The sequence below is a fragment of the Benincasa hispida genome, chromosome 6 (assembly GCF_027475165.1).
Source record: "Benincasa hispida cultivar pf3 chromosome 6, pf3_genome.v1.1, whole genome shotgun sequence".
In the NCBI taxonomy this organism is placed as follows: domain Eukaryota; kingdom Viridiplantae; phylum Streptophyta; class Magnoliopsida; order Cucurbitales; family Cucurbitaceae; genus Benincasa; species Benincasa hispida.
Window position 1 is genome coordinate 1,394,453 of NC_143483.1, and position 20,508 is coordinate 1,414,960.

Here is a 20,508-nt window from a genome sequence, read left to right on the forward strand (position 1 = left end):
CATAAAATCCCAGTACAATAAAATCTCCCACTTGCCCTAGTTCAGCCGCGGGTGATCTTGTAGACCCATGCTCCATAGGTGACTCTCAAACACTATAACCGTGAGAGCCTTCGTAAATGGGTCAGCAACATTGTGCTCTGAAACGATCTGCGTGACGATCACGTCCCCTCAATGCACTATCTCGTGGATCAGATGATACTTCTGCTCTATGTGTTTACCGTGCCTGTGACTCCTTGGCTCCTTGAAGTTCGCCAATGCCCCATTATTATCACAATATAGGGTAATGAGCCTAGACATATATGGAACAACTTTCAGGTCTGTCAAGAACTTTCTGAGCCAGACGATCTCCTTAGGAGCTTCGTAAGCCGCTACGTACTCTACCTCCATAGTGGAGCCAAGAATGCACCCCTACTTATTGTTTCGTCACACTACAACTCCTCCGTTAAGAGTAAAGACTGACCCTGATGTGGATTTATGATATTCTTTATCAGTCTGAAAGTCAGAATCTGTGTATCCTGTAAGGATCAACTCCCTCGAACCATACACAAGCATGTAGTCCTTCGTTCTTCGAAGATACTTGAGGATGTTCTTTACTGCAATTTAGTGACCCTGGCCTGTGTTAGACTGATACCTACTGACTATACCTACAACGTAGCAGATGTCTGAACGAGTACAGAGCATCGCATACATCAAATTGCCAATGATAGACGCATATGGGACCCGTCTCATCTCTTCAACCTCTTGAAGCATCTTAGGATACATTTCCTTAGACAAAGTGACTCCATTCCTGAACGACAGTAGGCCTCTCTTGGAGTCCTACATTGAGTACTTAAGCAACATCTTGTCAATGTACGATGCCTGAGACAGTACTAGCACTTTGTTCTTGTGATCCCGAAAAATCTGTATATCTAGAACAAACTGAGCCTTTCCCAAATCTTTCATTTGGAATTGGTTTGCTAGCCAGTTCTTAACTGCCGCTAGTAGACCTACATCATTCCCAATGAGTAGGATATCATCTACACATAACACTAAGAAGACTACTGAAGTGTTGATGATCTTTTTGTAGACACAAGGTTCATCAACGTTTTGGTCAAAACCATACGACTTGATCACAACATCAAACTATATGTTCCAAAATCGAGATGCCTGTTTCAGTCCATAAATGGACCGATTCAGTTTGCAAAGCTTTTGCTCTTGACCTTGAGCTATGAATCCCTCAGGCTATACCATATAAATGGTCTCCTCAAGATTGCTATTCAGAAAGGCCGTCTTGACGTCCAATTTTCAGATCTCATAATTATAATAGGCTGCAATGGACAGGAGGATGCGAATCGACTTTAACATGGCAACAGGTGAGAAAGTCTCCTCATAGTTGACTCCCTTGACCTAGGTATAACCGTTTCCCACAAGTCGAGCCTTGAAGGTCTGTACCTTCCCATCAGCACCCCGTTTGCGTTTGTAGATTCATTTACAACCTATAGGGCGAACCCTATCAGGCGGATCTATAAGATCCCATACTGAGTTGAAGTACATCGACTCTATCTCAAGATCTATGACCTTGACTTATTCATCCCGATCAACATCCTTCATTGTCTTCTTATAAGACAATGGATCCTCAACGTCGCCATCTGCTACCATAGCAAGGATTTTCGTGAAACCCAGATAGCGAACGGGTGAGTTTGTAACCCTCTAAGTCGAGGTTCCCTCAACTCTTGAGGTAGAACCGACTTACTGGATGAACTCCCATCAACAACTCTTGTTGATGTAGCAAGCTCTTCAACAACCCTTGTTGAAGTTTCAGTAGTTTCATTTGAAAGCTCACGCAACACGACTTTGCTTCGTGGACAGTGCTCTCTTATATGATCATTCTCTAGGAAAGTAGCATTTGTTGAAACAAACACCCTATTTTCCGTTGGATCATAAAAATAACCCTCTTGTGTACCTTTGGGGTAGCCTACAAAGAGGCATAACCTCGACCATGGTTCCAACTTCTTGGAATTAGCCTCAAGCACATGTGCAGAGCAACTAAATGCGGAAATGACGTAAACTAGCTTTACGCCCATTCCACAACTCTAGAGGTGTCCTTGCAACACTCTTGGAGGGAACACAGTTGAGTATGCATACCGCTTTCTCCACTGCGAAACCCCAAAACGAGTCTGGTAAGGAAGCATAACTTATCATCGAGTGAACCATGTCTAACAAGGTTCTATTTCTCCTCCCTGCTACACCATTCTGCTGAGGTGTACCAGGCGCTGGGAGTTAGGAAACGATTTCATGTTCTATCAAAGAGTCATGAAATGTGGAGTCTAAAAACACTCCATCTGGATCTGATCGAAGTGTTTTAATATGTCTATCGAATGCGTTTTCAACCTCAGCCTTGAACTCTTTGAACTTTTCAAAAGATTCAAACTTCTGTTGTAAAAGATAAACATACCCGTACCTGGAGTAATCATCAGTAAAACTGATAAAATACTCATAGCCACCTCAGACTCGCACATTCATAGGACTGCAAAGGTCAGAATGTACTAACTCAAGAGGCTCATTGGCTCTAAAACCTTTTCCAGTAAAAGGTCGTTTAGTCATCTTACCTCAAGGCAAGATTCGCACAATAGTAAAGAATTGTCTTCTAACTCACTTAGAAATCCATTGTTCACCAATCTCTCAATCCTATTGAGATTGATGTGCCCTAAACGTAGATGCCAAAGTTGGACATTTTCTTTTGGAGAAATTCATTGACGTTTTGATTGAGTTACAACAGTTTTGAACATTTCAGTATTATGGAGGATATTAATGGCTAACGGCCTTAACACATATAAATTCGATTCCAGATTTGCTGTGCAAATAAAGACACTAGCTTTATGAATAAATGCATTACTCAAATTGAAAGAAACAGTGTATTTACATTGCAATAAACACTTTACAGAAATAAGGTTTCTTTTTAGTTCAGGAACAATATATACATTATTTAAAATTAGAAACCTATTCTGGAAAGCTAACTGGAGTCCTCCCACTGCCACAGTTGAAATGATGTGCTCGGTGCCGACTCGCGTCGTCATCTCACCAGCCTCTAGCTGTCGCCAAGATTCAATCCTTTGAAAAGAAGAATAAACATGGTTAGTGGTACCTGAATCAATTATCCATGCATAATCATCATTCTCCATTAAACAAGTTTCGAGCACAAGTAAATCATATTTATCTTTATCCGCTTTGACTGCTTTCTTCTCCTCAGATACTAAGGACAGTTCCTCTTCCAGTGTCCATCTTGGTTGCAATGGAAACACTTTCCCTTAGCAACTGGTGGACGCCTCATCGGGGTGACAAACGATGGGTTAAAAACTCAGGATAGATCTCGAAGATCAGGTGATACTTCTGCTCTATGTGTGTTCCGCGTCGATGACTCCTTGGCTCTTTGAAGTTCGCCACTGCCCCACTATGATCACAATAGAGGGTAATGGGCCTAGACATATCTGGAACAACTTTCAGGTCTGTCAAGAACTTCAGAGCCAGATGGCCTCCTTACAACTTCACAAGCCGCGACATACTCTGCCTCCATAGTGGAGTCGGTGATGCACCCCTGCTTAGTGCTTCACCACACTACAGCTCCTCCGTTAAAAGTAAAAACTGACCTTGATGTGGACTTGCAAGAGTCCTTATCAGTCTGAAAGTCAAAATCCATGTATCCTGTAAGGATCAAATCCCTCGAACCATACACGAGCATGTAGTCCCTTGTTCTCCGAAGATACTTGAGGATGTTCTTCACTACAGTCCAGTGACCCTGGCCTGGGTTAGGCTGATACCTACTGACTATGCCCACAGCGTAGCAGATGTCTGGACGAGTACAGAGCATCGCGTACATCAAACTGCCAACGGTAGACGCATATGGGACTCGTCTCATTTCCTCTGCCTCTTGAGGTGTCTTAGGACACATTTCCTTAGACAAAGTGACTTCATGCCGGATCGGCAGTAGGCCCCTCTTGGAGTCCTGCATCGAGTAATTGAGCAACATCTTATCAATGTACGATGCCTTAGACAGTGCTAGCAGTTTGTTCTTTCGATCCCGAAAGATCTGGATATCTAGAACAAACTGAGCCTCTCCCAAATCTTTCATTTGGAATTAGGTCACTATCCAATTCTTAACTGTAATCAGTAGATCTACATCATTTCAAATGAGTAGGATATCGTCTACATACAACATTAAGAAGACTACTGAAGCGTTGATGATCTTCTCGTAGACATAAGGTTCATCAATGTTTTGGTCAAAGCTATACGACTTGATCGCAGCATCAAATCGTATGTTCCAAGATCGAGATGCCTGTTTCAGTCCATAAATGGACCGATTTAGTTTGCAAACCTTTTGATCTTGACCTTGGGCTATGAATCCCTTAGGCTGCACCATATAAATGGTCTCCTCAAGATTGCTATTCAGAAAGGCCGTCTTGACGTCCATTTGCTAGATCTCATAATTGTAATAAGTTGCAATGGACAGGAAGATGCAGATCGACTTTAACATGGTAACAGGCAAGAAAGTATCCTCATAGTCGAATCCCTCTACCTGGGTATAACCCTTTGCCACAAGTCGAGCCTTGAAGGTCTGTATCTTCCTATCAGCACCCTGTTTGCGCTTGTAGATCCATTTACAACTTATAGGGCGAACCCCATCAGGCTGATCTATAAGATCCCATACTGAGTTGAAGTACATCGACTCCATCTCGAGATCTATGGCCTTGACCCATTCATCCCAGTCTACATCCTTCATTGCCTTCTTATAAGACAAGGATCCTCAACGTTTCCATCGGCTACCATAGCAAGGATTTCTATGAAACCTAGATAGCGAACGGGTGGGTTTGCAACCCTCCCATTACGTCGAGATTTCCTCAACTCTTGAGGTGGAACCGACCTACTGGATGAACTCGCATCAACAACTTTTGTTGATGTAGCAGACTCTTTGACAACTCTTGTTAAAGTTTCAGTAGTTTCATTGGAAAGCTCACGCAACAGGACTTTACTTCGTGAACTATGCTTCTTTATATGATCCTCCTCCAGGAAAGTAGTGTTGGTTGAAACAAACACCCTATTTTCCGTCGGATCATAAAAATAGCCCCCTCGTATACCTTTAGGGTAGCCTACAAAGAGGCATAACCTCGACCGTGGTTCCAACTTCTTGGAATTAGCCTCAAGCACATGTGCAGGACAATCCTAAATGCGGAAATGACGTAAACTAGTTTTACGCCTTTTCCACAACTCCAGAGGTGTTCTTGCAGCACTATTGGAGGGAACACAGTTGAGTATGTACACTGCAATCTCCACTGTGAAACCCTAAAACGAGTCCGATAAAGAAGTATAACTTATCATCGAGCGAGCCATGTATAACAAGGTCCTATTTCTCGTCTTCGCTACACCATTCTGCCGAGGTGTACCCGGTGCTGAGAGTTGGAAAATGATTCCATGTTCTATCAAATAGTCCTGGAATGCAGAGTCCAAAAACTCTCCACCTCGATTTGAGCGAAGTGTTTTAATCCGTCTATCCAATGCATTTTTAACTTTAGCCTTGAACTCTTTGAAATTTTCAAAAGATTCAGACTTCTGTTGCATAAGATAAACATACCCGTACCTGGAGTAATCATCAGTAAAACTGATAAAATACTCATAGTCATCTTGGGCTCGTACATTCATAGGACCATAAAGGTCAGAATGTACTAACTCAAGAGGCTCCTTGACTCTAGATCCTTTTCCAGTAAAAGGTCGTTTAGTCATCTTACCCTCAAGGTAAGATTTGCACACAGGTAAAGAATTTTATTCTAACTCACTTAGAAGTCCATTCTTAACCAATCTCTCAATCCTATTGATGATGTGCCCTAAACGAAGATGCCAAAGTTGGGTATTTTCTTTTGGAGAAATTTGTCGACGTTTTGATTGAGTTACAACAGTTTTGAACATTTCAGTATTATGGAGGGAATTAATGGCTAACTGTCTTAGCACATATAAATTCGATTTCTGATTTGCTGTGCAAATAAAGACACCATCTTTATGAATAAACGCTTTATTCAAATCAAAAGAAATAGTGTATTTACATTGCAATAAACACTTTACAGAAATAAGATTTCTTTTTAGTTCAGGAACAATATATACATCATTTAAAATAAGAAACCTATTTTGTAAAGCTAACTGGAGTCCTCCCACTGCCACAGTTGAGACGACGTGCCCGGTGCCTACTCGCATCGTCATCTCATCAACCTCCAGTTGTCGCCAAGATCTAATCTCCTGAAAAGAAGAATAAACATTGTTAGTGACACCTGAATCAATTGTCTAGGCAGAATCATTATTCTCCACTAAACAAGTTTTCAGCACAAGTAAATCACATTTACCTTTATCCGCCTTGGCCTTAGCCTTGACTGCTTTCTTCTCCTTTAGATACCGAGGACAATTCCTCTTCCAGTGTCCATCTTGGTTGCAATGGAAACACTTTCCTTTAGCAACTTGTGGACGCCTCGTTAGGGTGACAGACAGTGGGTTAGCAGGTGCCTTCCCTTTTCCCTTACCACCCCCTTCTTCTTCCTCTTTGCAAAGTTAGAAGTAGAAGGTGTAGACTTCGTTCCTGAGGTCGAACCTATATGGAACGTCCTGAAGGATGAAGCAACATTTACCTTACCCTTCTGCCTCTCCTTACTTTTCAGTAAAGATTGGTATATCTGCAACTTATTGAGGAGAGTTGTACGGTTATACTTCACTTTGTTAAGAATCACATTGCTAACAAAGTGCAGGAAGCTTTCCGGCAAAGAATGCAAGATTATGCTAACCTGGCTGCCCTCATCGATGGTAGACCCATTTAACTCCGCCACATTGAAGTGGACCATCATGTTTAGCACATGTTCACGAACAGAGGTGCCTTCTTAAATTTTGGAGTTGAATATGTATTTAAGAGCCTCATGCATAAGCTGTTCAAACGGTTGTCCAAACATCCCCCGCAGGGATCCATGATTTCACTGGCTGAGACCGTAGTCTCATGCTTCTTGGCTAAGACGTCAGAAAGACTTGCTAAGATATAGGCTCGGGCCTTTTCATTCGCCCTTCTCCATCGCTCGTATACCTCTCGAACATTTTGAGCGGCAATTGGAGCTGGAATAGGAGGACAAGCCTCCGTGAGAGCGAACATGAGATCCTTGATGATTAGGATCTTCGTGATCATGTGTTTCCATGTTGAAAAATTATCGCCAGTTAGTTTTTCGGTGCTTAACAACGATAAAATGGTTGTAGCCATATGAAAAACTTGGTGAAAATACAAAAAAAAACTTTATTAGATTTTGCTAAACCACTTTTTAACCAATCAATTTTGCAAAACAGTTTCAAGTACCCTAAGTTATAGACTTCTATTTTGTAATGATGCCCAGTGAGTCAAGACAAACGCCACCGGTGGGGTGATCAGTTGTCCCTTTACTGGTATGAGACATTCTCAACCATTAGGCAGAACCAACTCTTGGAACTGAACCTAACAGCCACCATTTTTCGGTCCAGAATCGTTAACCTTTAACTATTTTGTGTAAGTGTAACCCCTGGTTTTGGGTGTCAGAGTCCCGCCCTAATGCGCTTACCATAGGGAAAAGACAGATTAGGACAAGAGACTAAGTTACCTTATCTTCTTACAGGAGATCAAATAAAGAAACGCGCAAAACTTCCATTCTTTAGGGGGACACTCCCAGGGTGCCTCGAGGCGATGCGCAGTAACTTTATTCAACCTAACGAGGGAGACCGAGGGATATGCTGTCGCACTGCCCGCTCCCACTTATTATGAACATTCTCTCCATCCACCTTGATATTGACCTACCTAAACACCATCCGTTGGGGGGACACGCCAAAGGTGCCGCGAGGCCGAGGATAGATCTCACGGTGTGGACTATTTAAGAGAAAAGTGAAAAGTTCTTTCTAGAGATTCATTAACCTAGACAATCCGGCTACTGATTTTAGTGTAAGTCGTCTTTTTAAACTCTGCTCATAAACAACGTTTGTTTATGAAATATAAACAAGTTCAAGTAGTCACATTTAAACACTTTAATGGACTGTCCTTAATTTGCATGCATGCATTAAATCTATCTAATTCACCTTTCCAGGTAGGGGTGTTACGTTTTCATCAACTTAAATACCCCAGCCTAGACAGAACCCGCCTTAGACAAAAGGTCCCTTATAGATAGATTTGCTACAGTTTAACCTTTTATTAGCTAATTAATCCTATTAAACTGATTAAAAGATTAAAGTCTTAGGGTTGCTAATCATATTAGAACCATGATCTTAGGTCTATGTGATCCAAGTTTTAAATAATTTAAAACCATGAATTAAACCTAAGTGAGCATGCATGTTTTTTTTATTTCTTTTAGTTCTAATTTCTCTTTAACCTTTAAAAATAAATAACTAAAACCATTGCGCACAACGAGGGATTTATAACATTTATAAAATAACCTATGTGTCATGCTTCATGCAATGTCCGATCATTACTATATATATAACTTTTATATTATGCATAATAACCAAACAAACATGCTATCATCCACCCTTATATTATAACAATTATAATATGAAGATGATGCATGTCAAAGCTTTATATGCATACATAATTATAACTCTTATATTATATGATGCATGAGCATGCTCTCACATAATTAAAATCATGCTTCTCTAAATTATAACAATTACAATAAAGGGATGATGCATGATCATTGCATAACTTAAGGTGGGATTTACTATATGTTCATACCATATGACATATAAAACATACATCGCATGTAATAAACAAAGGAATAATGGACCGGGATGATCCTTTACACAAAAAACCGGAATGAAAAATCCTATCTATTACATTTTTCATCGAGCATATCAGTTCACAGGTGAACCGGGTCTTGAACCGCCAGGAGGTCTTCATCGTGTAGCAAACTCCAGCAGGTAGACGATCGTTCCGCGCGCACTAAATGATAGGAACATAAGATAACGATCGCGTAGACGACGATGAGGCTATGAAGCTTGATCGTCCATGCGATCGTGTAGCGCGACGATAGGTAAACGATTTACCTTGAGTTACTAAGTGATCGTTTAGTCAGTTACTAATCGATGAATCTTGCTAACCTAAATGATTGTCTAGCGCACTTTAAACAATACACGAATGTCTCATCTTCTAACCGATGCATGCAACTTGGTAAACGATTTACCTTGCGATGCTAAGCGAACGTTTAGTCAGTTACTAAGCAATGAAGCTTGCTGACCTAAACGATTGTCTAGCATGAGCGCACATTAAACGATACTCAGTAATAGTGTGCCCGATCATCAACCCGATACGACTAACTCTTGATCACATTCTCCATCGTTTAACCAATGCGTTCAACCGCGATCGCGTACTCCTTCATCTTTATGATGCGATGGATAGCAATCGCATAGAACTTCTTCTGCATAATGTGATCAACCCTAAATGATCTTCTTCCTCGAAGAGCTGCAACCTTTGCCCAGAACTTCGATGAATGACTTAAGACTTCAAACAACTTTGAATACATACTCGATAACGATTATCATTGCCCGAAAACGCAGGGGCCTTTACAAATAATCGCAAATGTAAAAGGATCTTAAATAAACCAAAGCGAATCATCTCGAAAACATCCATTAATCTGGCATAACCATAGCAAATTTAACAATTAAAATAGCGTAGAAATGCACCCACCATGAATGTATATGTTATTTTGTTGCAACAGATGAAATTGGAGTATCAGAAACTGGCTCTGATACCAATTGAAGGATCTCATACCGAGAGTTCCATGAGCGTGTTCAGATCGCTCCGATTTCACAGTGACTGAAACACAAAAGATATACAATCAACACAAACGGTTATGCATATAAACCTAATTATCGGCATGCTCAGAACACAATGAATAACAGGGAAAGGGTTTATACCATTTGAAGACTCTCTTCGAACGAACCCTAAGTAACGGAAACCTCCAACAGTTCTACCAACACCCGGCGGGTATGTCGACTGCAACAACACGATCAGTATGAACACAAACACTACAGCGGGGACGAAACCACCACGAAAGAAACCCAGGTATCCTCGGAGTGAAAACCCAAAGAGTGGGCTTTGGTGAGTTTGGTAGAGGACGGAGGACAACGCGTCGTGTAGACGATAAGTAAAACTGTGCTATCGTATAGCAGAAGTACTTATTATATAAAAGAGCTACACGATCGTGTAGGAAAGGCTGAACAATAGTTTAGGAAAAACGTATGTGATTGTTTAGAGAGATCGTGAGGTAGACGAACGTGTAGACAGAAGAGCTTCTCTTGTATAGGCTCTTGCGATCGTTTCCATGAATTCTTTTTGGGCGGACGAAAAAATGAATGCACTCTTTTGAAAAATGAAAACGATTTTCATTTTTAACCCGTCGGTTACCATAACCAACGCAGCCCATTACCCACGTATGAACGTGGATGAATTGGTTAATTATCATATAATTAATCAATCAATCAATTAATAAATATAATCATATTATATTTATATCCTATAGTTTGATATCACATATCTATTATAGTGTTTTCTCCTCTACTTGATATAAATCATATTTATATCTAATTTCTTCCAAATTAATGTATCTCATACATTTAGCTAATTATATCAGTATGAGATTTCTGATCATAGCCCTTTTCTGGTTTCTACGGGGGAGATGAGAAATAGGCCACCTCCTACGTTTTGCTATTTTTCTCATTGGGCGGAGGCTTATAGTTTTATTGATACTATTAGGTCAGTGTGAAGAAGGTTAGAGGATGTGTCTCCCATGGTTAGCTTTGTGCGAAATTTGAAGGCAGTGAAGTGGGTTTTACGTGCATCGTTTAGTAGGTGTATCTCTGTGTTATCTGAGAAGATGCGGATGGCTAGGTAGATTTTGGAGGCTGCTCAGGCTGAGGTGGAGAGGGATCTTCACTCAGAGTCGGTATGTGCGGAGGCTGCTCGAGCCACTGAGGTGTTCTGGTTAGTGACTAGATTGGAGGAGGCATCGCTCCGACAAAAGGTCAGGGTGAGGTGGTTGGAGTTAGAGGATATGAACACGGCTTTTTTCCATCACTGTGTTCGATCTTGTCATAGTTGCAGTGGTTTATTTACGGTTGTGGATGTTGGGGGGACGCGCTAGACGGTGCATGATAGAGTGGCAGGGGTGGCGATTGAGTTCTTTCGAGGTAGTTTGGGGTCTCAGCCTGTGGGGTATAGGGATTTTACTGCCTGGATTGAGGATATTGTGTAGTTCAGGTGGTCCGAGGAAGAGGTGGAGGTGCTTGGTAGTCCAGTGAGTCAGGATGAGATTCATAAAGCTTTATTCTCGATGAAGTTTGGGAAGACTTTTAGGCCTGATGGGTTTTCGGTGGATTTTTACAGAGCTGATTGGAGTGTGGTTGGGGATAATTTCTGTGATTTTTTGTTGAACTTTTTTTAGTCCTGTTACTTGCCTGGTGGAGTTAATTCTACTATTATTACATTATGGAAAAGAGGCGGGGAGCTGAACGTATGGAGGAGTTTCACCTTATTTCTTGTAGCAATGTTATGTATAAGTGTATCTCGAGGATCTTGGCTAAGAGATTAATGTTGTGGTTGCCTTCTTTCATCAGTGATAACCAATATTCGTTTGTTCTTGGTAGGTCAATTTTCGATAACATTTTATTGTGTCGAGAGCTTGTGGGGGGCTACAAGGAGGGACAATGGAATCCGCGTTGTGTGTTGAAGGTAGATCTTCAAAAGGTGTACGATTCGATGAATTGGGAATTTCTGTTTGGTGTGTTGTTGGCTATAGGTACGCCTCTTCAGTTTGTCAGTTGGGTGAGGGCTTGTGTTACGTCACCTACGTTCTCTGTGATGATTAATGGTTCCCTTGAGAGGTTTTTTCTACCAGGAAGGGGTTGAGGCAGGGAGATCCGTTGTCTCATTTTTTTTTATGATGGTGATGGAGGTCTTGTCCAGGTTGTTGAATAAACCTCCTGTGTGGTTTAGGTTCCATGATCGGTGTGAGCATGTCGGCATGACTTATTTGGTTTTTGTAGACGATTTGATGATTTTCTGTGCAGCTGAGAGAGATTCTTTGGAGTTTGTGAGACAGGTCCTAGTGGATTTTGTAGGGCTGTCTGGGTTAGTTGCAAATGTTGGGAAGAGAGCATGTTTGTTGCGGGTGTGGATCTTGGTGAGGCGGAGGAACTAGCTGTGTTTATGAGATTCTCTCTTTGTTTGCTGCCTGTTAGGTATCTAGGTTTATCGCTATTGACTGGTCGGTTGAGGGTTGTGGATTGTGCGCCTTTAATTCATAGGATTACAACTCGTATTAAAAGTTGGGCGGTGCAAACCCTCTTTTTTGTTGGAAAGTTGCAGTTTATTAGTTTGTTTTACAGTCCTTTCAGGTGTTTTGGTGTAGCATCTTCGTGTTGCGTGCATGTGTAACTCATGAGGTTGATCGTCTGTTATGTAGTTATTTATGGAAGGGAAGTGCGATGAGTCGAGGTGGTGTGCAGGTGGTGTGGGTTGAGGTGTGCTTGCTGTTGGGAGGGGGGGTTGAGTGTGAAACATGTGGCTTTATGGAATCAGGCTACTATTATGAAACTGCTCTGGCTTCTCTGAATTCGATCGGGTTCATTATAGGTGGCGTGGGTAGAGGCATATGTTTTGCATGGGCGGTCTTTGTGAGCTGTTCGTAGTGAGTTGAAAGTTCTTGGTGCTTGAGGGCTATCTTGCATTATAGTGATAGATTCAAGCATCTGGTTCGTTTGATGGTCGGCAATGGTCGGTCTTGTTTTGTTTGGTGGGATCCTTGGTTTTTGGGGGTGCAATTTTGGATTCATATAAATCTACGATGGTTTATGATGCAGGGAATAGTTTGGAGGCGCGGTTGTCGGAGTTTTTTGATAATGAGGGAGGTTGGAGGTGGCTTACAGTGACTTGGGAGTTGCTTGAGATCTGGGGTCTTATTCATGTAGTGGGGCCTAGGGTGAGGGGGAAGGATTATTGGGTTTGGGATTCGGGTGCTAGTGGACGATTTTCTATCAATAGTGCATGTGAGAGTTTGCATCCTCATCGTCCTAGGGTTTCTTGGGCTAGTATTTTGTGGGCGGAGGGTGGTATTCCGTACCACTCCTTCTGTGCGTGGTTAACTGTGAGGGACAGGTTGGGTACGCGGGATTGGTTGAGAAGCTGAGGTATGTTGTCAGAAAGGGAGGGGGGTGTTTTTTGTGTGGGGAAGGTATAGAGTCTCGGGATCATTTATTTTTCGAATGCGGGTTTGGGAGAGAGGTGTGGTCTAGTGTCTTGCATCAGTTGGGTTCGTTGCATCAGATGGCGGGTTAGGATATCGAGTTGAGTTGGTTGTGCCGAGTGGGGTCGAGTAAGAGGGAGCGTAGCAAGTTGTTCCATGTATTCTGGTGTGCTTCCATCTACTACATCTGGTAGGAATTTAATCGTGGGCTGCATGGAGGTTGTCCGAGGTCGGTGTTTGCTTTGTTTCACCTTATGGTCTCTACGGTTCGTGCTCGAGCTGCTTCTTGGCGGGTTGATCTTCTTGGCCTTCTCTAACGTGTTTACAGTTGCTTTTATTCTTTTTGAACTTGCTGTTGCTCTCTATTTTGTTGTTGTCCCTTGTTGTGGGGTTTTGGTTCTTCTTCTCTGGCTTTCTCTCCGGTGTTTTGAGGATTTTTTTTACGTTTATGTTTAGTTTGCTCAGGTTTTTTTCTTGTTGGCTTTGTTTGCATTTTATTGCCATGTCTTTGCTTGTGCATGTTGCTTTGATGCCTTGATCCCGGGCTGTGGGATCCTTCTTGTTGTATAATAATATCATCTATTCTTAAAAAAAAAAAAAAAAAATTCAAGACCTTACTCGACTACCATTATCTGAAAAACTATTCCCATAAAAGTTTTTGGCAGCACTAGGGATTCAAAATTTTCATATCAAATTAGTTGCTCACGATGTGAATCAATATTAACCATATTAATTTTACTAATGGCAATTTTTGAATACTGCTAAGAAAAAAAATATGTTTTCTTAACTAACAATTCAAAGTGTAGATTTGAACCTCTATCATGTCACTGGTTTTATTGTAATGACTCGACTCCCTAGAACTTATGCTAGGCCGTTACTATGCGAATACATATATTTGGGAATGAAATTTTTCATGAAAAGACAAAAGAAAAGACTAAAATAAATAAATTTTGTTAAATCAAATTAGCTCAAAATCAGAATTCAAGATACCCTAAAATTAAATAAAAGATTACTAGAAAATTTTGTCCAAACCACCAAAAGTGAAAAAACTGAAAATTTTCTAAATTCAACAATTGACTACGTTTAAAACCATAAAAACATAGAAAGACATGAGCAGAAAAATTTTGTTTAGTCCCAATGGCACGATTACGGATCTCGTCTGTCATTCGTCAGTGCGTGCTTACATCTTCTTGAAAAAGGAAATATGAGAATGAATGAACATGAAATACTCAATAAGTAACCCTACTATTGGGGTCAGACTAAGCATTTATGTCCAATAAAAATTCAAAATGAATTGGAACTTTATACTAGTAGAACCTGAATATTTCTTTTACTTGGCTCATTCTCTTACCTTTTCCTTAAACGTGTGTCACTTTCACATTCACCAGATTCGATGTATATCTCTTTCATATACATTGTATCCTCTAGGAATGTATCACTTTCATACATCCCAGGTATTCTCTAACAATGTAGGGATGTGCACCTCTTTCGAACACATGGTTATGTATACCTCTTTTGTATACACATAACCCATCGAGCATGCACCTTTTTCGTACACCACAGACCTCTTTATTTATGTCGGGATGTGCACCTCTTTCGTACACATGGTTGTGAATATACCTCTTTCGTATACGCATAACCCGTCGAGCATGCACCTCTTTCGTACACTTTAGTCCCTTTTAGGTATGTATCACTTTCATACATACCGACTCTAACACATCTCTTTCATGCACTAGAGCCCTTAGACATGCACCACTTTCATGTAGTCAATACTGTGATAAGAAAAAGAGATCACATCCAAATTCATAATTTCATGTAACATCTACATATACATGAGTCCTATGTAAAATCTAATAAATAATATCATGCTAAAAAGTTTTGACAAGCATGCATAATCTCATATTAATGAATCGACCCTAATTCATCACTTTCATGCACTAGACTCAAAACATGTACATAATAAATCTTCCATAATTTCATATTAAATCACATGGCATACATTCATAGTTTTAAAACAGATGACATGAAAACATATACATCAACTTATATCTAATTTTTCCTGGCACTAAGACATTCTAGTAGTAGCATCACTTACCTCAAACAATTAGCAAATTGAACCTCCTTCTTGAATCAGAAAAATCTCGAATCACCTGAGCATAAGAACATAGGCGACCTTAGTCACAAACTTCCAAAAACTAATTCCTAATCACTTACCCAACACGTGGTTTAACTCGAAACCACTCCAAACTTCAAAACCAAACCAACTCCACTGTTGAATTGTCAAAATCACCATTCTAACTCCACTGGACAGCAAAGTAAAACTTCAAATCTCGAGCTTAAAATCCAAAATCCAGTGGGTGTTAACAACTTGGAACCAAACGTTATTAGGTATTTAAGATTAGCAAAAATATCCTTTCAAAATAGTAGAAGACTTACTTTAGATGACAGGTCAGCGATGGAAGCGATCAACGACAGCTGGGCAGCGCTCACTAACGTCCACAGAGGCAGCGGCAAACGATTGGTAGAACGGAGGTGTTAGAAAGGAGTGTCGGCGATGACTGGAACAAATCTAGGCAGTGACGGAGTGGCGGGAACAGGTGGCGTGCACGAGCGGCTCCTCGGCAAACGACGTCGATGCATGAGCAAAAGAGAGGCGCGACGGCGAAACCCAATGGACGGCGGATACAAGTGGCGAAGGAGGCCGACCGACGGTGGCTGGATAAGGGCTGCGCTAGTTAGAGAATTAAAACCGGCGAAGAAGATGAAAAGGCAAAAAGACGAAGTGACAGAGAGAGGAAGAAGATGAGACGTTTTCTTTGTGAATATTTCTTTGTATTTCTTTCCTTGTATTTAGTGTTGGTATATAGAGGCATTAAATAGCTTTATACAATTTTAATAATAAAGAATAACAAATATATTTGTACACTTTTGATTGGTTGGGATAAATATTCCCTCTAACAATTTTTTCTTCTAGAAGGATGATGACATGAATTGAGTGTGCTGACTGTTTGTCTATGTATGCTGCTGATATGTTCTTCTCTTTCTCAAACATCCCCCTTCAAACGAGAGGGTACGTCAAGTACACTGAGTTTGGAACAAAGAGACTGGAAGTGAGAATATGTGAGAGGTTTTGTGAGGCAATCAGCAAGCTGACTTTCAGAAGGAACATATCGCACTTCCAAGGCTCCACGAAGGACATGATCTCGTACAAAGTGAGCATCGATCTCAATATGTTTTGTTTTGGCATGAAACACTGGATTAGTGGCTATGGCAGCAGCGCTTAAGTTGTCACATCCCAAGTTCCGACATCAGTTGATTGAGCCATATGACTTCAGATGCAGTGTGTGCTAAGGCCCGATATTCAAATTCAGTACTATATCGGGCTATCGGGCTACAGTGGTTTTCTTCTTTTCTTATCTCTTGCATTCCTTTGTTGAGCTCTGTCATCCTGCTCTTCGAGATCTTTCAACAGAATTCCCGATAAGCCTCTTTTGAATAGCTTACCATCATTAACGATATACCTTTAGGTTGGCTATATTCTTTAGCTGCAATGAATTTTCGATCATCAATGTTGGAAGCCCAATCTGCATTCAAGTAGACAGAGACTGATAGGTTAGAGCTTGGTTGAAACAATAGACCAGAATGTTTGGTTGCACTGATGTATTGAAGGATGCGTTTTATAGCTTACCAGTGAACATCCGTTGGTTTTTGAAGAAACTAACTTAGGTGATTAACTATATAGGAGATATCCGATCGGGTTGTGGTGAGGTACTGCTAAGCTCCAATGGTGCTTCTGTAAATAAATGGATCCTCAAGAGGAATGCCATCGGTAATAGACAGGTGCTTTCCAAGAACACTGGGGGATGGGGTGGTCTTCAAGTTTGTGAGTTGTAAACGATGTAGAAGATCATCAACATATTTTGCTTGATTTATAATGAGGCCAGAATCAAGATAGTGAACTTGAAGGCCAATAAAATAAGTGAGTTGCCCCAGGTCTTTGAGAGCAAAAGTGTTGTCCAGCGACCGAATGAGTTGATTGATTGTTGAGGGATCATTACCAGTTACAATAACATCATCAACATAAACCAGAAGGAAAATTACCGATGATTGCTTATTGTAGATGAATAGAGAAGAGTCAGACCATGAGTTTGTGAATCCCCATTGAAGAAGCTCCCTTGTGAGAGCAGCATTCCAGGCCCGAGGTGCATGTTTTAGGCCGTTAAGAGCTTTTTCAAGCTTGCAGACGTGATGTGGGTGGGATGGATTTACATACCTGGAGGGCTTTTTCATATACACATTTTCTTCTAGAGTTCCATTCAGAAATGCATTGTCAAAATCTAGTTGCCGTAGACTCCAACCATGAGAGGCAGTAATGCTAAGAATCACCTGAATTGTTGAAGGCTTGACAACCAAACTGAATGTTTCAAAGAAATCTATGCCTGAGTTCTGGTGAAATCCTTTAGCTACAAGTCGTGCTTTGTAGCTTTGAACTAAACCATCAGAATTGCGCTTGATTCTGAACACCCATTTGTGCCTTACTATATTCATGTCTGATGTAGGAGGTATAAGCCACTAGGTTTGGTTTTTCATTAAGGCAACATACTCGGCATCCATGGCCTACTTCCATGGAGGGGAAGCTAAGGCATCTTGAGTTCGAGTAGGTTCGATGGCCAACCAGTCAACAGAGGATGAGGTAGTGAGGATTTTTGGTTTGAAGATATCAGCTTTCCTTCGGTTTATCATAGGATGAGTAGGTAAGGGAATAGGTTTGGCTGATGAAGGATTGGTAAGGTCAGGTTGAAGGTGTCGAGTGGAGGAGGCAGAGGGTGCACGATCAAGTGGTGATGATGTTGGTAGACGATCAGGTAGACGATTAGGTATAGGCGAACAATTGTTTAGAAAAGGATTTGGTAGACGATCAGGTGAGGAAGGGACAGAAAGACGATCGTGGATGTAGATAAACGATCGTGTAGGTAATCGGGTGTGGGTAAATGATCGTTTAGGGATGAGAGAGGTGAACGATCGGGTTGGATTGATATTGGTAGACGATCACGTAGAGATGTTATTGGTAAACCATCGTGTAGACGATTACGTGACGGTAGGCGATGTATGGTAGGTAAGCAATCGTCAAGAGGTGGACGATCGTTTAGAGATGGATCGTGTAAGCAATCGGGTAGACGATCTGGTAGGGGTAAGCGATTGGTTGAGTGATTGTGTAGTGAAGGATTTGGTAAACGATCGTGTAGGCGATGGGTATTTGGTAAACGATCGTGTGGAAATGAATTTGGTATACGATCGGGTAGGCGATTTAGAGAAGGTGAGAGATGGGTAGTAGGTAAGCGATCAGGTGATGAATTTGGTAAGCGATGAGCATTTGGTGAGCGATCGTGTGATAATTGGTTGGATACACGATCGGGTAGGCGATTGGTGATAGGTAAGCGATCAGTTGGATTTTTGTGGGTGATGAGCAATAGGTAAACGATCATGTAGATGTGGGGTAAACGATCGTGTGGTAATTGGTAAACGATCGGGTAGATGATTGGTGATAGGTAAACGATCAATTGGATTTTATGGGCGATGAGCAATGGGTAAACGATCATCTACTTGTGGGCAGAGATTATTAGTTGGAAGGATGGGCAGGGTGTGTGTGGGTGAGGGATTGAGCTGGTTTTTGGTATTAGACTGGGATAGATGGGTGACGGGAAACTCATCCTCATTGAAGGTGACATGCTAAGAGATGATGATCCGGTCATCTTTGGATAAACATTTGAATCCTTTGTGTTGTTGACTGGGGCCTACTACACATATTTGTTTTAGTGAAAGTTGAATTTGTTGTGCTGAAAGGGCCAGAGGTATGGAAAACAAGCACAACCAAAGACCTTTAGCTTTGCAAAATTTAAGCTCTTGTTAAATAGAATAGAGATAGGGGATTTACCTCGCAGTACCTCTGTTGGGAGTCCATTAATAAACATGGTGGCAGTGAGGAAGGCATCCCACCAAAAACTCAAGGGTAGGCTGGCCTGTGCTAGCAGTGTGAGGCCGATTTCTACAACATGTCTGTGTTTTCTTTCTACTCAACCATTTTGAGCAGAAGTGTAAGGGCATGATAGCCGGACTAGGATTCCATTTGAGTTGCATAGCTGATGAATTTTAGCATACTCACCTTCATTATCAGATTGTAGAGCTTTAATTGTTTTGTTGAATTGATTCTTAACATAAATAAGAAAGTGTTGAAATGCTTCCAAGGTAGCACTTTTTTGTCTCAAGGGATAAATCCAAGTGTATCTACTGTAATCATCAACAAACAGTATGTAATATCTAAAACCATCTAATGAAACAATAGAGGCAAGTCTCCATAGGTAAGAGTGAATCAGTTCAAAAGGTTTAGTAGCATGGCTACCAGACTTAGAAAAAGGTAGACAGTGAGCTTTACCCAAAGGACATAATTCACAAAACAAATTCTCTTCATTACTTTGAACTTTCAGATTACATTCACTAATGATAGAATTCAAAATTTTCATTGAAGGATGACCTAGACGTCTATGCCATATGGCTTTAGATATAGCTACATTAAATCTTGCTATTTTTCCAGACAAAACTAATGTAGAAATGTTCTTATTTATGTTCAAAGGCCTTCTGTCCTCAATGTTCTGATTCTTCCACCCCTCTTTCCTTTCCATAACTACTTGGTCCAGGTGATACAACCCATCCTTAAGGTTTCCTTTCAGTAGCGTTTGACCTGTACGCTTGTCTTTAAGCACATTATGAAATTCAAAGTAGATGTTATTATCTTGGGCTAACTTAGATACACTAACCAAGTTCTTTGTAATTTCAGGAACACACAATACATTCTCAAGTATGGCAGTGTTCTTTCCATCAGATAATAAGGTATTACCAACACAAGATATTTGTAGTTTATTTCCATTTTCTACTATAACTTTCTCATTACCTGAGTATTCCCCTGGATTGTTCAAGTTTGAAAAATCAGTCGTGACATGGTTTGTAGCTCTATTGTCCACATACCAATTCAGATCAACAACTGTTTCTGGACCAGCAAAAGGATTGGAGTTTTGGGCAGCTATGAATGCGGTGGGGTTGGGTGGGTATTGTTACCAGGATTTGAGCTCTGTCCTCCCCTGTTCTATCTAAAATTCCCAACAAATTCTTTGTTAAAACGATTAAAGCACACAAGGGCTGAATGTCCATATTTACCACAAACTTGGCATGTAGGTTTGTTGCCACGTCCTCGACCAGT